Genomic DNA, 16,503 nt, shown 5'->3' with positions numbered 1-16,503 from the left:
AAGACTGGGCCTAGGCGTGATCCTCAGTAAATCTCAAGTCCGGGCTCATAATATAACTACATAAGGTACCTACAGTACTTACAATCAGAAGTGGCGTACAAAAAAGCAATGAGGTTAACTGAGAAAAATGATTTTTTATTGAATATTCCCAAAATGAAGCCGGATAAACTCGGCTTCATTTAATAGGACTAAAATTACGAAGCATTATACTTTGCTCAAAATCGTTTTGAACACAAATTGGAAAAATCAAAAGCTCGCAAACGAAGCGTTTCCTCGAGAGCCCGTCCGCTATAATGAAGCCCGTCAAAAATATGAACTAATTCATTAACCGTGGAGAAACAAATTAATTATGAAATAATAGGATTATCTGCTTACGTCAAAGTTGTGAAATTCTAATATAACTTCTTGAAAACAGTTTTTTCGGAGCTGCGAATGTTTCGAATTATTATTAAGGCAATAGGCAAGTGGCAAAGAAAAATATAAATCTAATTTCGATGTCGCGTTGTATTCACTTGGTGAATTATTTAGTTTACATTCACACTCTACGTTGGGTTTTATTTTTATTTTTTATTGCTGAGGTGGTTGGACGAGCTCACAGCCCACCTGGTGTTAAATGGTTACTGGAACCCATCGACATCTACAACGTAAATGCGCCACCCACCTTGAGATATAAGTTCTAAGATCTTAGTATAGTCGTTACAACGGCTGCCTTACCCTTCAAACCGAACCGCATTACTGCTTCACGGCGGAAATAGGCAGGGCGGTGGTACCTACCCGCGCGGACTCACAAGGGGTCCTACCACCATATCCTAAATCAAAAGACGATCTCAAATACTATTAGTACGCCCGACCGCCAAGTTAATATAGTGGTTTGCATTTCACCGTATTCATCTACTCTTAATTCTTGTCTTGGATCATTACAGCCCTGCCCATTTCTGCGGAGAAGCTATTATAACATTGACCAAACAGCTTAGTCGAGCTTAGTGCTAGTCCCAATGTTATGAAGCTTAAACTATTTAGACCTTGGGTGCGCATACTATAGATCCAATAGCTATCTCTGTTAATTCAAAAGTTCTAAATACTCTTAGCTAATCGGACATCGGTACATTAAATGGGTGATGGTAAAATTCCAAGAACTCCCGGCGTATTTACGAAATATCGTTAAATAAGTCTTTAGATAACTTTAAAGCAAGAAAAGTATCAGTATATTTAGGTAAAATTCTTTTGCGAAAATAATTTTACTCCACGCCAAAAATATCTGATAAAGTAATTGTTTTCAAAAACCATACAACACAAACGAAACTTACGTAGGGAAATTGTTTTAAAGCTGCTTAATAGTTTTGGGATAGCGTATTTTCGGTATTAAATACTTACTCTAAGTTCGAACCGCAAAGTTCAATCTTACAATGGAATTCTTCTTTGCGTATAAACGATTATTAACTAACAATAATAAAATAAAAATCTTATCTTATCTTAAATATATAAATGAATTGCTGTTCGTTAGTCTCGCTAAAACTCGAGAACGGCTGGACCGATTTAGCAAATTTTGGCCTTGAATTATTTGTGGAAGTCCAGAGAAGGTTTAAAAGGTAGATAAATATGAAAAATGCTCGGAATTAAATAAAAATAACAAGTTTGTTTTAAGTTTATTTTATACAAGGTCTTTTATTTATCGATTGAGGCACTACGAAGTCTGCCGGGTCAGTTAGTCAGCAATAAAAACGATTTCTTCACTAATTCAATTTAAGATATCCCATTCTTCAAACAAACACTGCTTCTGTTCCTTATTTCGTTAACATCACAATATCCGTAGAGGCCAGACGAGCGGGTAGGACCGCTGACTGCGAAATCCGTTTTGTACACCCGAGTCAATGAGCGTGCTGCGCTCAAACCGTTGTGGTCGCCATCCAATTTACCTCCGAGTCTCGCTTCTGAAACGATCTCAATGGAAAACCTATTGTGCTTCGTTCGTATCGACTTTGCGAATGAAGTTCTGTTAACGAAACATTGGAATAATCACGACTTATTTATACATACGCTATTGTCAGATACGTCACGAATGCGTTTATTATTCGGTAATGAATGAATGAGTTGTGAAAATTTGATTCATTATAATATTATATTAGAATTAGTTTTAATTTTAACTTGAAACACCTAACTTTATTTTGACGTCGTACCATTTATTAACCCTTTTAGTGTTGAGCTTATTTTCACATATTTTACAGAAGTTTCTAAATATTTTTTGAAAAAAAAAAGCCTTTTATCTTTAACTTAAAAAAATATAAAAATCAATGTCAAATTCACAGCAAAATAATTTAAGTTGTTATTAATTTATTAAGAACGTTATATGTGTATGCGCGCCCTAAAACACGTCCGTACAGATCGATACCTATAGCCTACAATGAAACTGCGCAAATAGTCGATATTCCGACGCTCCACACTTTATACGCTTTATTATAGTTGATCTATAGACGGTTCGCGCTCAAAGCAACACGCAAATATATAATAATATTAATAAAATACAGCAGACGTCTTTTTTTCGGCCTACACAACTTAATAACTATATTTTGCTCGACAACCTGCCCTGGTGAAACTAGAAAGGCCTCCGGGCCACTAGTAATCTGTCAATCATAAAAAAACATATAATTATAACTGCAAGTATTAATATATTTGCTGGCAGTAAGGCATTTTGTTAATCTCCCTCAAATTGATTCTCTGTTTTATTTTTCTGTTCATCTAGAACATTCAATTCTTCAACTCCATTTACCAGAGTAAAGAATCCTAATTTTAATGCTAAAGAGCGTCTGAATGTACACCGTAACGGCTATCTATTTATATCAGTAATAATACAGTTTTTATAACAAACGACTTCAACACAATAAAACGAGATTATCGTCAATACAGTCGAAGTCAATTAAATATGGATTATTATGGATAAATCAAACATTCTGCTCAAATCTTGATAAAATAGGACCACATGAGAAGCAACACCTTTCAAATAAAACGTAATCTTAAAAGTTATTTCACCTATAAAAATATCTGAAGTCTATCATCATAAACCAATACAGTTGAATTGAGAACATTCTCCTATTTTTGAAGTCGATTAAAAAAGAAATTGAATTTACAATACATATAAAAACCGAGAGAAATTCACTCCGTAATCCCGTTTTGTTAATAAATTATTCCATACAAAGGGATTTTTGTAACATGTTCCTAAATTTAAAACAAACAAATAGTCACAAAAACCCTTGACCGCGGGAAGGATGTACGATGGAAAATTATAGCTTTTCGAGAACAATTTGAAGTATGTGAACGACTAATACCATCGTTTATCATAAAAATATAGCACTGTAGAGCAATTACTGTCAAAAACCAGCACGCATTCTCGATATTCATGTACAAATGCTTCAAAAAGAATCAGAATTCGGATTGTTGATAATCCCATTTTCACGGATCGTTTGGAGCCTCTGGATATGCGGAGGGACTTCGGTTCCCTCTGTACTTTGTACCGCATGTTCCATGGGGAATACTCTGAGGAATTGTCCGAGATGATACCAACGTCTCGTTTTTACCATCGCACCGCCCGCCACTGGAGTAGAGTTCATCCATACTACCTCGAGCCACTGCGGTCATCCACAGTGCGTTTCCAGAGATCTTTTTTGCCACGTATCATCCGGCTATAGAATGAGCTCCCCTCCACGGTGTTTCCCGAGCGCTATGACATGTCCTTCTTCAAACGAGGCTTGTGGAGAGTATTAAGCGGTAGGCAGCGGCTTGGCTCTGCCCTTGGCATTGCTGAAGTCCATGGGCGACGGTAACCACTCACCATCAGGTGGGCCGTATGCTCGTCTGCCTACAAAGGCAATAAATTTTTTTTTTTAAAAATGTCCTTTTAAAATCACTGGCAGTTTTTGACACTTTCCAGAAAAATGCCTGTTGGTGGTGGCTCATAATAATGATACGTGCTGGTGTTCGGGATAAATAAAACTTCCACCGAAGTACATACAAATTAAAACTCTATTAAATACTTAGAACACTTAAGAAATGCTTTAAAATTCTCAATTCACTTCTTCTGCTTCGCTTCAGGTAATCCGTTCGCTGTTTCGCTTCTAGTAGATCCGATTACTAACTGCTTTCGTGTCATCTCTGCAACGCTTTTATAGTCGACACGACAACTCTACAATTATCGAGAACATTCTCGATAGGGCGAGTCGTTTTGACATGTGTCTCCGCTATTTGATAATAGATGGCGTTGCACCTCTCGAGCGTTCTCGCTTTTCTTTTATTGCTTAGATGGGTGAACGAGCTCACAGCCCACCTTGTGTTAAGTGGTTACTGGAGCCCGTAGACATCCACAACGTAAATGCGCCACCCACCTTGAGATATAAGTTCTAAGGTCTCAAGTATAGTCACAACGGCTGCCCCATCCTTCAAACCGAAACGCATTACTGCTTCACGGCAGAAATAGGCAGGGTGGTGGTCCCCACCCGCGCGGACTCACAAGAGGTCCTACCACCAGTATTTACGCAAATTATGATTTTTTCGCTTTTTGATCTTCTTTTTTATTTCGCTATTTTATTAATTTGAATCGCTTTTACTAGTTCTTTTGATATTCGTTTCTGCTATTCGACCACAGATGGCACTACTCTTACTGACGTAACAATAACTAATTACTCATCAGTCGTTTTGATTATTTTATTTATTACAAGAGTTTTCTATACTTATATACGTGCGAAAATTATGCATATGTTTTCAAACTTTACGAAAATAGGAGTCGGTGTCCTACCAGTTTTTTCATTAAGTTATGTAAATATCATAGAGTATAATCATAGTTATCATTATCGTAAAGATATCTGAGTTGACTCAGTAAAAGTTACCGAAGTTTGTCTGTGAAGTCTAACGACTACACCTCTAACGTCAATATCCCAATTCTCTTAGAATAAAGTCTATCTGACCCTCCAAATCAAAGCACTTTGCTGCAAATATAGAAAACACCCTAACATATTTTGCATTGAGTATCAAATTAAGGGTACTCAGTGAATTAACATAAACGCATTTTATAAATCAGATTTCCATTTATTCTTCTTTTACTTTATAGTGACTATATTTAATTTTATGTAATTAAAACTCTACGACTTTTAAATGACTAATTCTAGAATAATTTTAATGAAATGAAAAATCAACTCTTAGATCAAACTACGCGTACAAAATATGAGCACAATCAAGCGGTCGTCGCGTCCGACCATTGATCAGAAGAAACGCCCTCTCCGGCGGCACTTTTCCGCCACAATTACATCCATTACGTGCAGGAAATATTTCAGAGCTCAGAATGAAGCTAACTTCTTTTTAAATGTTTTCTTATGTCACTTTCGCGGTTCACTGAAATGTAAAAAAATTTACCGCGGCTTAATTCTGAAGTTTAACGTATGAAGGAGGAAATTTAATTTTTAAAATATTCAAAATTCTAGACGTGTGTACTTCGAATGGAGCAGCGTTCGATCGATGTATACATAATAATATTTCCTATAGGTGCCCACTCTCCGTCATTGCCCGCCCTTATTAATTAATTAATATTAATTGCTACGTCATTGTACTACTATTTTCGATCCTGTTTCACAAAGAGGTTTGTTTTCATAGCACTTGTTGTTTTGGATAAAATATTATATACAAGCAAAAGCATGTTTAGTTACGGCTATTAACGAAAATTCCAGTGGAAATTAAAATGAACACAGCCTGATAATTGTTTTAATTCTCGCTTAGCACGACAGCTACACAGCTTTCCAATTCAAATTCCGTTTTCCTGCTTGCTTTAAGACATTACAGAATCACATTAGATAAACGTACTTAGATCCGGTATTTCTAGGAAGCTTGTTTGCCAGTTCCGGTCGCCGGATGCTTGCAGTCGTAACGCCACGCCGTCTGCAATCTTTGCGGTTCATTTTAAATTTCCTAACAAACTTTGCAGGCGTCTCGTTGGGACGCTCCAACCAATGGAAAATATGCTTTAAAATCTTTATCGTTTCAGTTTTCAGGTTTGACGTAGTTTTTTTTCCATTCCAAACAGTTCTGATACCTTTTCTAATGCCACCAATACTTAGACATTAAATTGTATTACTAGATATTATACCAAATTTCACATGTTAACACCAAAAACATGTGTAAGTTCAGATTAAATAAATTTGTTTACATAAAAAGCCAGCGAATCTAATTGCTGATTCTAAGTGAGAATTATGAGGTGCAACATAATTATTTTTTTAGATTAATAAAACTCTTCTTCTATTACCTACTAACGTCGTCTACCGATGTTCAATTACTAGTAGAAAATGCAAAAAAAATACGCTACAGCTTAATGAAATAACGGAAGAATTAATTTAAAAAAAACAGATGCATTTCACCATAGAGAGCAAAAACTTAACTTCTTTCTCAATTAAACAAAATTAATAATCTTCCCAAAAAAACGTAATTATTAATTTATTAACCAATGTCATCTAATTAAATGAAAATGTTATTCACGGAACCTCGCTGTGAATAATTACACCGACTTAATTCTTTTATATAGTTCCCAAGAAAAATACTACAATAAAACACTGTTATTTGAAAAGAAACCAATGAATCGGCATGACTATGAAATTGCATTATTTTTCTGGCATTCAGTTTCAACGTGCTCTTTGTCACTGAATTCCAATAAGACAGTGGAGAAAGATACCGGTAGATCAATTTCTGGGCTGAATAAATGTATAAATTGGTTCTGAACATCTCACGAAAATCTGCTTTCGATCAGATTAATTATATTATATAAGTATTAAATAAGTAAACATTAGAAACCATGAAGATCAGACGTTTGTGATAGGCAAGGCACGTGTTGTCAATTCACAACGAAACTAAAGTATCCAAACGCCTTCTGGAAGGCCAGTCGGGAGACCGCAAAAGCAGGCTCAAACTCAGATGGTTAGGCGGCGTCGACAGGATACTTGGGGGATAGGACAGGATACGACAGGATACTAATAAGTTAGAAAAGAAAAGCCCAGAATACAACGGACTGGAAAAAACTACTGAACAAGGCTAAGACCGGGGCGGTAATGCCTCAGAAGATGATGAAACATTAGAGACATATTAGTAACATTTATGTTAAGGTCCTTAACGTTCATAAAATTTACTACAAAATATACCTTTTTATTTCTAGTTTTATTAATTTAGATTACTGACCACAAAGTTGAAGCTGTCAGGTATTTATTGGTCATTAATTTTGATTCATGCCTACTATTGAAAACTCATCTGAATAAGTTTTTGATAGGTGGGTATAGTATTTTAAGGTCAGTGTTAAAACCTTAAAATACTATACCCGCCTATCAAAAACTTATTCAGATGAGTTTATTTTAGTTGTGCGGTGGTATAGGTTGGACTTATAACATTATGAACTAATCAACTTATTTTTGAAAACCTGGTCTGTTTTTTTCTTAGATTGTAGTCTGTTCACCTACTGCGCTTTAAAGCCCTCAGAAATATTTAAGACTCCAATTCAGATACATACTTAGTTTCCTTTTAGTTTTCATACTCCGTCAAATAACAGCACTTTATGTGTCATTTCCCTCTGTGTGCGTCATTATGGTAATAGTTTGCCTCACAATAATTCTTTAATTCACAGCAGCCTATTTCTAAATTAATTCTCGCACGCTATGATTTAATAGTTTCTTGACCCACTTATTCACACCTTAAGTGCTTAAAAAAATACATTAAATTCCTTAACCATAAATCAAGTTGGTGCGCACATTTTGCACTACTTTTTTAAATTATTTACATACATTGTACCTTTGAAAATGACGTATCCTAAAAGATCAATTTTCTACAGTATAATCTAGAATGGTAGCATTCTTTAGACACGTTTCTCAACCAGTCTATAGTACGTCTCGTAGCCACCAGTAGACAGCATAAGGCCACGCGGAAAATTCCCATGCGGTGGACCGACCAAATTAAGACCACAGCAGGAGGTCCCTTAAATTAGTGCAGCAGAATACTCTCGAGCAGCAAGAGATGGCGGGATATCGTATTTTACTGGTGGTAGGACCTCTTGTGAGTCCGCACGTGTAGGTACCACCTGCCTGCCTATTTCTGCCGTGAAGCAGTAATGCGTTTCGGTTTGAAGGGCGGGGTAGCCGTTGTAACTGTACTGAGACCTTAGAACTTGTATCTCAAGGTGCGTGGCACATTTACGTCGTAAATGTCTATGGGCTCAATTAACCACTTAACACCAGGTGGGTTGTGAGCTCGTCCACTCATCTAAGCAATAAAAAAAAGCACGCATCAAATTGGATCCCTCCAATACTACATAATAATCACGACCACTCTGTCAAGAGTGAAATGACTAAGAAGAATAAGGTATAACTAAGAAGATAGTTGATAGTATAACGAGCCCGCAAGGGAGACCAGTATAGTGGCTATTTTTACGACGAAATAATCGCGTATTCAATTTTGAGACCTGGAATTTCAGAAAGGGAAACAGCAATTGACAGGACAGCCGCAAGTCTGAAAGTGTGTGCAATAATTTATCAACTCAATCAATTGATCAACTCCACTAACTACTCAACAGGAAGACCATGAGTTCGATTACTCATCATGTCCGTTCTACTCATCATAAAATGTAATCTAAATTTCATGTAAAGTTGCAAGCCGTGCATCAATTAATTCACTTCTCAAAATGACAGTTAAGTTAAAATGAAAGTAAACTCTGCATTTTAGTTAGAACTCCAGAGATTAAAAATAAGTTTTAAAAACTTCCCAGTTCCGTCAGAAGTTGGAAACTGTTTTGTATACATGCCATCGCTCTGAGAAAGAAAAATTTCCTGCCAAAGAATATCTTCGTGAAATTTGCTTTCCTGAACAGTTCCGAATATTGACTTCAACACATCCTTAAGTTTCAAAATCATATTCTAGAATTTTTTCAATTGACTTTATGCGTTTTTTCGATTGACGTTTCTAACTACGAATTAAGACCACAATGTATTTGTCTTATAATATGACTATATATTGACTCTGGGAACAGCCTAATACAAAATGGGACATCTAGACTAGATGAACAGAAGATCGAGCTTTTAGAGCTTCTAGGTTCGAGAGTGAGCAAGGTGGCTCCTATGCGCCACTCACGGTGTGTCTCCCGAGACGACGTCCTACGGGATCTTCCCGGGGATGGGACCCCGTCCTATTGTCAGGACGGGTACCGGCGACGGCGAGCCTGCGGCGCGCATTGTGCGGTACCGTAGGTTTCGTGGAGTCGGAGTGGTGGAGCTCGATGGGGTTTAGTCGGTAGTCGGTTTTGCGGGGCGGGTCCTGCATGGTAGACGCCGCGCAGCGCCTCGCGCGCCTTTCTCAAGGCGTAGTCTCCCGGTAGGAATTGGAAGAAGAGGAGGACTTTGGTCTTCCTCTTCTCCTTCTTCTTCTCTGGAGGCGCCGGAGTCCGACATAACCCGGTCTATTACCCCTCTCGACCGGGTATCCGTAAATGGATTCCCCAGCGTTAAAAAAAAAAGGTTGAGAGTGATAAAAATTTGAAACTGTCCAAATATGGTTCATTATGAACTAACAACAAGCTTACAAGCTATATTCAGAAACTTTAGCTTCGTTAATAATCAGACCAGACTCTGACTAATATTTCTGCAAGGAAATACTTAGTTCGTAAGTCAAAAGTTCGCAAGTTTCCGCATTGAAAACTTTAATTTGTTTCAAACTTTGATCAACAGGTACTGAACAATTAATAAATGTTGCAGTTCAATAAAGCTTAATGGCATTATAATACAACATCATTTTAGTGTAATTACTTACGAACGAACGGCGATAGTTGAAATGAACAATTATTTGTAATGGGAAATCATTTTAACAGTTTTATAGATTACGAAATACAACAGGCTTGTCTCCGAATCTGTCATTTTCACCAAATCTAGAAATTTCTAAGTTAAATACCCATCGAGATTTAGGTATATATGCTATTCCGATTATAATGGGCTTTACTGAAGACATTTAAACATTATGGTGGCCTTTTGTAAGTTCTTCATATAATTTACACACGGTTTCATTAAATAATTTACACTTTATAAACATTTTTTCTGAAAAAAGAAAGCGAATTGTGTTATTTGTGGAATAATTATTTCATATCTGAAATTGTCCTGCCCTAGTGACCGTGCACACGCAATGCTAGTTGTTTAACATTAATATCCAGATCGTATGATTTTAGCTCAGCGTCAACTTTTCGGCTTAAAGTAATTTTAGCTTATCAAAATCATTTGGTTTACGTTCGTTACGTTACGAAAATATACACACGTTCAGTATAGTTCATCAATAATACTAGACATGAAATGTGAAATCTAAACAAGGATATCCTGTAAACATTGATCTAGTTCAGTCTAACGTACATTGTACAGCAAACAAGGTATCGAATGGTATTGAGCGGTAACTGGGAGCAAACTCGACAGATTTTCAGCCCATGTTAGCTGTGTACATGTTCTAAATTCCTATAGCATAGCATAGCTATGAACGCAGTAGACTTATCATTAACTATAGTGCCCCGCATATCCAATCGCTCAATTGCGATCTTTCGGACCTGTCACACAATTTCCCTGTCATTTAGCTAAAGAACTCTAAAAAAGTACACATTTAAATTTATTTATTACTGGTGGTAGGACATCTTGTGAGTCCGCACGGATAGGTACCACCACCCTGCCTATTTCTGCCGTGAAGCAGTAATGCGTTTCGGTTTGAAGGGCGGGGCAGCCGTTGTAACTATATTGAGACCTTAGAACTTATATCTCAAGGTGGATGGCGCATTTACTCTGTAGATGTCTATTGGCTCCAGTAACCACTTAATATCAGGTGGGCTGTGAGCTCGTCCACCCCTCTAAGCAATAAAAAAATAAATAAAAAAAAACGAACAAATTATCGAGACAGTCCATTTTACTCGATCAACTTCTTGGATATTTGACACAAAGTATTTGTAAGGCTACACTCGTAATTAAAGGTAATTCAGTAGAGTGAAAGTTCAAAGTAAATCATTTCGTTCCTGGCAACCTTAATTAAGATAGGATTTATTTTCTTCTATAAAGGTCAACTTGTAGTTCAGCTCTCTTAATTTCTAAGTTAACTGATTTTTTTTAAATAAATCCAGACACAAAACCTTTTGTATGAATGATGAATGATATGTATGTATAAAATAGAGAGTGATAATAAGTATTACATTTAATTTTCAACCAATATACCTGAAATTAACCTAAATTTATCCAAAAATTCATAAATGCTGTTCAGTCTATCAGAGTTATCCTATTCTGATGTGCTAGTGGTGTTACTAACTGTGAGCATATTCGTGGCAGTGTTTAAAAGCTTCCTGTAAATACTATTCTGAACCCCCAAGGATATAAGTAGCATCTTGTCTTCCGGTTCCATGTGTTCCAGTTTATATTATTATTATTTATATTTACAGTCGGTATTCAATATAATTGATACTCCGATCTTACTACTACCGAGTAACCAACCACCTTATACGAGAATATCACAGGTGTAAAATTGTTTATCGGTCATAAACAACAACAACAAAAACTGTATTCTTACCAATAACATATATAATTAAATTAAATATTTCACGTTTTTCAAACCACAAAACAAAGGCAAAGGGAAATTATAAAAAATATTTGATACCTATTGGCCTGATATATTTTCGTGGGTGCGAAATTTACAATTTACAATTCCAAGTATTTTGACCCGTTTTGAGTGAAATTTCATTTTGAAATAACTTTTATTTAACGCAGCGTAGCTTCTAAGAGTCGTTTTAGTTAAATTATGTTTTCCCCCTCGTTGCCGAGCACGATCTTTAAACAAGACGTCTTGCACGATTGCGTAATATTTAACAAATTTCAGTCGCGGAGAGAAGGTTGCTTCTCGTTGAAGCCCGAAGAAGTTCAAGTTAACTGTCAGTTCCAGAACTAGGTACGTACTCAGAAATATTCTCGACCTAACGACCAACAGCATGGTTCCGTCTAAAATTATAAGTCAAACTTTATTAAGACTGTGTTTGGGTGCTTAGTATCGCTTTAACAGGACGTCGAGAGAGTGGATTGTCGCATATGATTGTTGATACGTAAACCTATGAGAACAGGAATACACGGAGGGCTTTTTTTTTACCTATGCTGATAGCCTTGAGAGGCTATATCAGCTTCGCCCTAACGTGTAGGTGAGCTCACGGGGCTCAAACCGGAGTGTTGCTAACACTGGCCCTAGCAAGAGCAGTGCTTCGCAGAATCTACCAGTGGGTCACAGAAAACGTGGAAATAGGTATACTGTAATGTTTTCACTGGTGGTAGGACCTCTTGGGAGTCCGCACGGGTAGGTACCACCACCCCGCCTATTTCCGCCGTGAAGCAGTAATGCGTTTCGGTTCGAAGGGTGGGGTAGCCGTTGTAACTATACTGAGACCATAGAACTCATATCTCAAGGTGGGTGGCGCATTTACGTTGTAGATGTCTATGGGCTCCAGTAACCACTTAGCACCAGGTGGACTGTGAGCTCGTCCACCCATCTAAGCAATAAAAAAAAAGTAAAGTGATCAGTACAGTAAAGTGATGCCGCCATGCCCCGGGTCGGCCCTGAGCACCACGTGGTGGTGAGTTCTGGTGGCCACCCGAGGTTGCGAGAATCCGTGAGGAGTGCGTGAGGGTGGGCCGCCGGAGCGCACGCCACCGCCGCCGCCGTCGTTGTGACGCTACATTCGCGGAGACGGCAGCTCAGCTGTACGCTGACTGTCCTCAAAAGCAGGCGGCGCTGCAGCTAGCCTTCGATGAGGTCAAGAAGCAGAGCATGAAGACTCTCCTGGAGTGGCTCGATGATGATCCCTGGGGGCGTCCATATAGATGGTTCGCAGGAAACTGCAACTGTGGACGCTCCTGGTGACCGAGCGGCTCCAACCTCGGCAGCCGCGGGAAATTGTGGAAACTCTATTCCCGCCAGCAGTGGGGGGAACTTTGAACCCCCTAGATGGACGCCACGTGGGGCACGCACCACTATCCGATCGGGACCCCCGACGTCTGGAAGAAGCATCAACATTTCCGGATTGAAAACCCTTAAATCTTTGTGCTACTCTCACAGACACTGCACTTATCAGTCCATAAACATCGCAAAGTTTTTTCGCGGCTTGCCTTGCATTTTTACCTTTTTTGTAGTATTTTAAAATGTATCGAATTTCTTCATTAGATTCACTCATCTTGACAGTACGAAAAATAATTAAAAATCACACATTTTCTTAATTTGAATTTGGAATTATCTTCTTTAAAATTTAAACTTTTAATGATACCAAAACCAGCCAGATACAAATAGTATAGCCAAAGAGATTTTATTACAAGTTCATACATACTATAATGCGAAACAGAAATTTATTACGAAACAGTCTAGTTGTAGTCTTCGTGGCCTAAAGGATAAGACGTCCGGTGCATTCGTATGTAGCGATGCACCGGTGTTCGAATCCCGCAGGCAGGTACAAATTTTTCTCAACAAATGTTCACGATTGACTTCCACGGTGAAGGAATAACATCGTGTAATAAAAATCAAACCTGCAAAATTATAATTTGCGAAATCACTTTGGTAGGACCTCCTAAGAGTCCGCACGAGTATGTACCACCACCCCGCCTATTTCAGCCGTGAAGCAGTAATGCCTTTCAGTTCGAAGGGTGGGGTAGCCGTTGTAACTATACTGAGACCTTAGAACTTATATCTCGAGGTGGATGGCGCATTTACGTTGTAGATGTCTATGGGCTCCAGTAACCACTTAACACCAGGTGGGCTGTGAGCTCGTCCATCCATCTAAGCAATAAAAAAAAAGTTGACTTTTCACTATTTTAATAATACCGATGCTTAAATTTGTTAAGCAATCGAGAATTGCAATGATAATTATTGATTTAAAGCCAATAGGTTTGCGTGTGACCACCGCGTTCAACTGCTGTCAACACACTGACACACTTAAAAATTAAGTGTATTATTTCTCAGGATGACTTGACTTTCGCCCACCACAAACGCAACACCATTAAATTTTACCCACGCTGAATGAAAATTACTTGTTATTATTCTGTTACAAAATATCAGAGTAATTTACCAACGATTATAACAAAACTAAAAAAATTGTCTATTTCAGTTTTTTTCTTTTTTTTTTAGATGCTACGTGCCTTTGTATTTATCTGCAGCCTTTAGTTCCTATAATACAAAGAAGCCTAGTTCGGGCTAGGTTACCAAGTTTAATTTGCCCCCGATTGTAAGTTGTAATACAGAATTAATGTTAATGTTATGTTACAGTTTACGCCTGATTTTTGTTTAGAGAACTGATATATCAAATTTGTCGAGGACTAAGTCTGTCGCCTAGTGTAATCGTATCTAGAAAGTCTCGCAGGTGCTGGAGGCGTGGTCTCGCGGTTTGGTGAAACCGTCGGCCGATGTTCGCACTGTCGAGGCGGTGCGTCCTGTTTTGGGGAGTGGGTGAAACGCGTTTGAGGTTATCTCATCTTCCGGCTGACGCAGGTGCTCACTAGTGTTGTTTCGGCCGGTACCTATATCACGTTGGTCGGAGGGAAAGAACTATGGGTTGGCACCACTGTAACTACGACCAGGACACAGATCCACGTCTCCCGATCTCGTCTCACAAATAGGACCGAATTTGTCGCTACATACCGTCGTGGCTACGATCCTCGGCAGCTATGAGTCCATCATCTCGCAAAACGAGGCAGCGGAGAGGGTTATCCGCCCCGATCCGTCGCCTCAGAACCGTGGGCAAGCGAAGGGCGGCTCAGACACACTGGTACGGTCACGATCAAGGTAGGCAGTGCCATTCCCGTCATGGTTAAGAACTTAGGATCTTTTGCACTTGAGGATATCTCTGACAGGAATAATCCGAACCTCGATTGCCAATATTAGTTAGATTGGATAGGTACTACACTCAGGGATGCGGACTGTTTCTAACAACAAAGTAATTTTTTTTTATAGTGATCTGCAGTTAAATATAAAATGCTTCCACGTTGACAGAGTAAACGTAAATAAACAAAAAATGATCACAATCTCTTTTCTACGGTTTTCATTTTTCTTTTTATTCAGTGCCAGTCTCTCAAACAGAAATAGGCTTTGCTTTACCTAAAAAAAAAAACATCCGCTGCATTTCCATAATATTTTGAGCTCATTTCGAAACGTGAAAAAGTCTCAATAACAAAATATAATGTGCTAAAAAACGAGCTATAAACCTCATGCAAATAAGATCGTTTACGGTGGCTGCTCGACATGAAAATTAGGCAAAAACCCTCCGCTTTACATACGATGAAGCATATTTTTCAACGGGAACGTAATAAAAGGGAGCTTAGTGGATTAAAAACATCATATACTCGCCGGACGTAAATTTAACTATTCAAAATGCAACCGAATTTATTTAAATAAATATTCTTGATTATTCAATTTCGAGAATTTAAATTTTTCACATGTTTAATCGTGATTAACATTCGATTATTATTTTATAGCTTAATTTCGTTTAATTATACTTATCTCTTTTATTCTAATTTGTGGCTTTGTTTATTTGTATGATTATCAGTGCTTTACGCTCATCACGACCCAATTGAGTTGAAATTTAAAAAACTATACTTGAATATTCAGGAAAGTTTTTGGTCATATTAGCAACATAGGTAGGCGATGCGGCACTTTGAATGCACGTTTGAATGAAGTCGGTTTATTGGGTATTTTGTGCCCGGCATCAAAAATTCTACGCTTACTTGGACCTCAGAGTTCCTATGTACATCTAGTCGACGCGGTCTCTGTCACTATTCATACAGTGTGCTAGCGCAGCTCTGAATATTTTTCAAGAACGAACAAAGGGACATTTTCTGTCATATACATTGCTGACGTATTTGTTTTCTATCGTTCATATTTTTCCAGGTTTATTAGCAAGATAGAAAATACTAAATAGAAAACTTAACACAGAACTGTTTATTATAACAAACGTGGTTATTCTAACTTCAATAAAAAAATGTAATATTTATAGAGCATAGCGACAAAAATTACCACCAGCTATCTATCGACCTGCTATCAAACATTCTGAGGCATGGCATGGCACAAACTGCGAAACGGTCCGTTCCTGTTGAGCTGCAAAAAGGCCTTCCCAACAAAATATGCTAATCTTGTTAATTACAAACGGTCCTAGGCGGCGAGAAAAATACCTACTCGGATAGCGCGGCTGACTTATGGACGACATTAATATTGTCCGCACTTCCAGCGGCGAACCGCCTATTTTCCTGCTTTTAAATCTGTTCTTATCGAATCACCGTTGAAACATTGTGAAGTGTGATGTATTATCCTTAAAAATATACGGGCTACATCACTTATTACTTTCAAAATAATGCATAAATCATTATTGATATTATAATATTATGCATACCTATTGCGTGCATCTACTTAGATGCTTGACGGGATAAACTGAAAGCCCCCCTCCCTCACAGCTATTGG

Source organism: Bombyx mandarina, chromosome 09 (assembly GCF_030267445.1).
Source record: "Bombyx mandarina strain Sakado chromosome 09, ASM3026744v2".
Classification (NCBI taxonomy): domain Eukaryota; kingdom Metazoa; phylum Arthropoda; class Insecta; order Lepidoptera; family Bombycidae; genus Bombyx; species Bombyx mandarina.
This window is presented reverse-complemented; position numbering follows the sequence as displayed.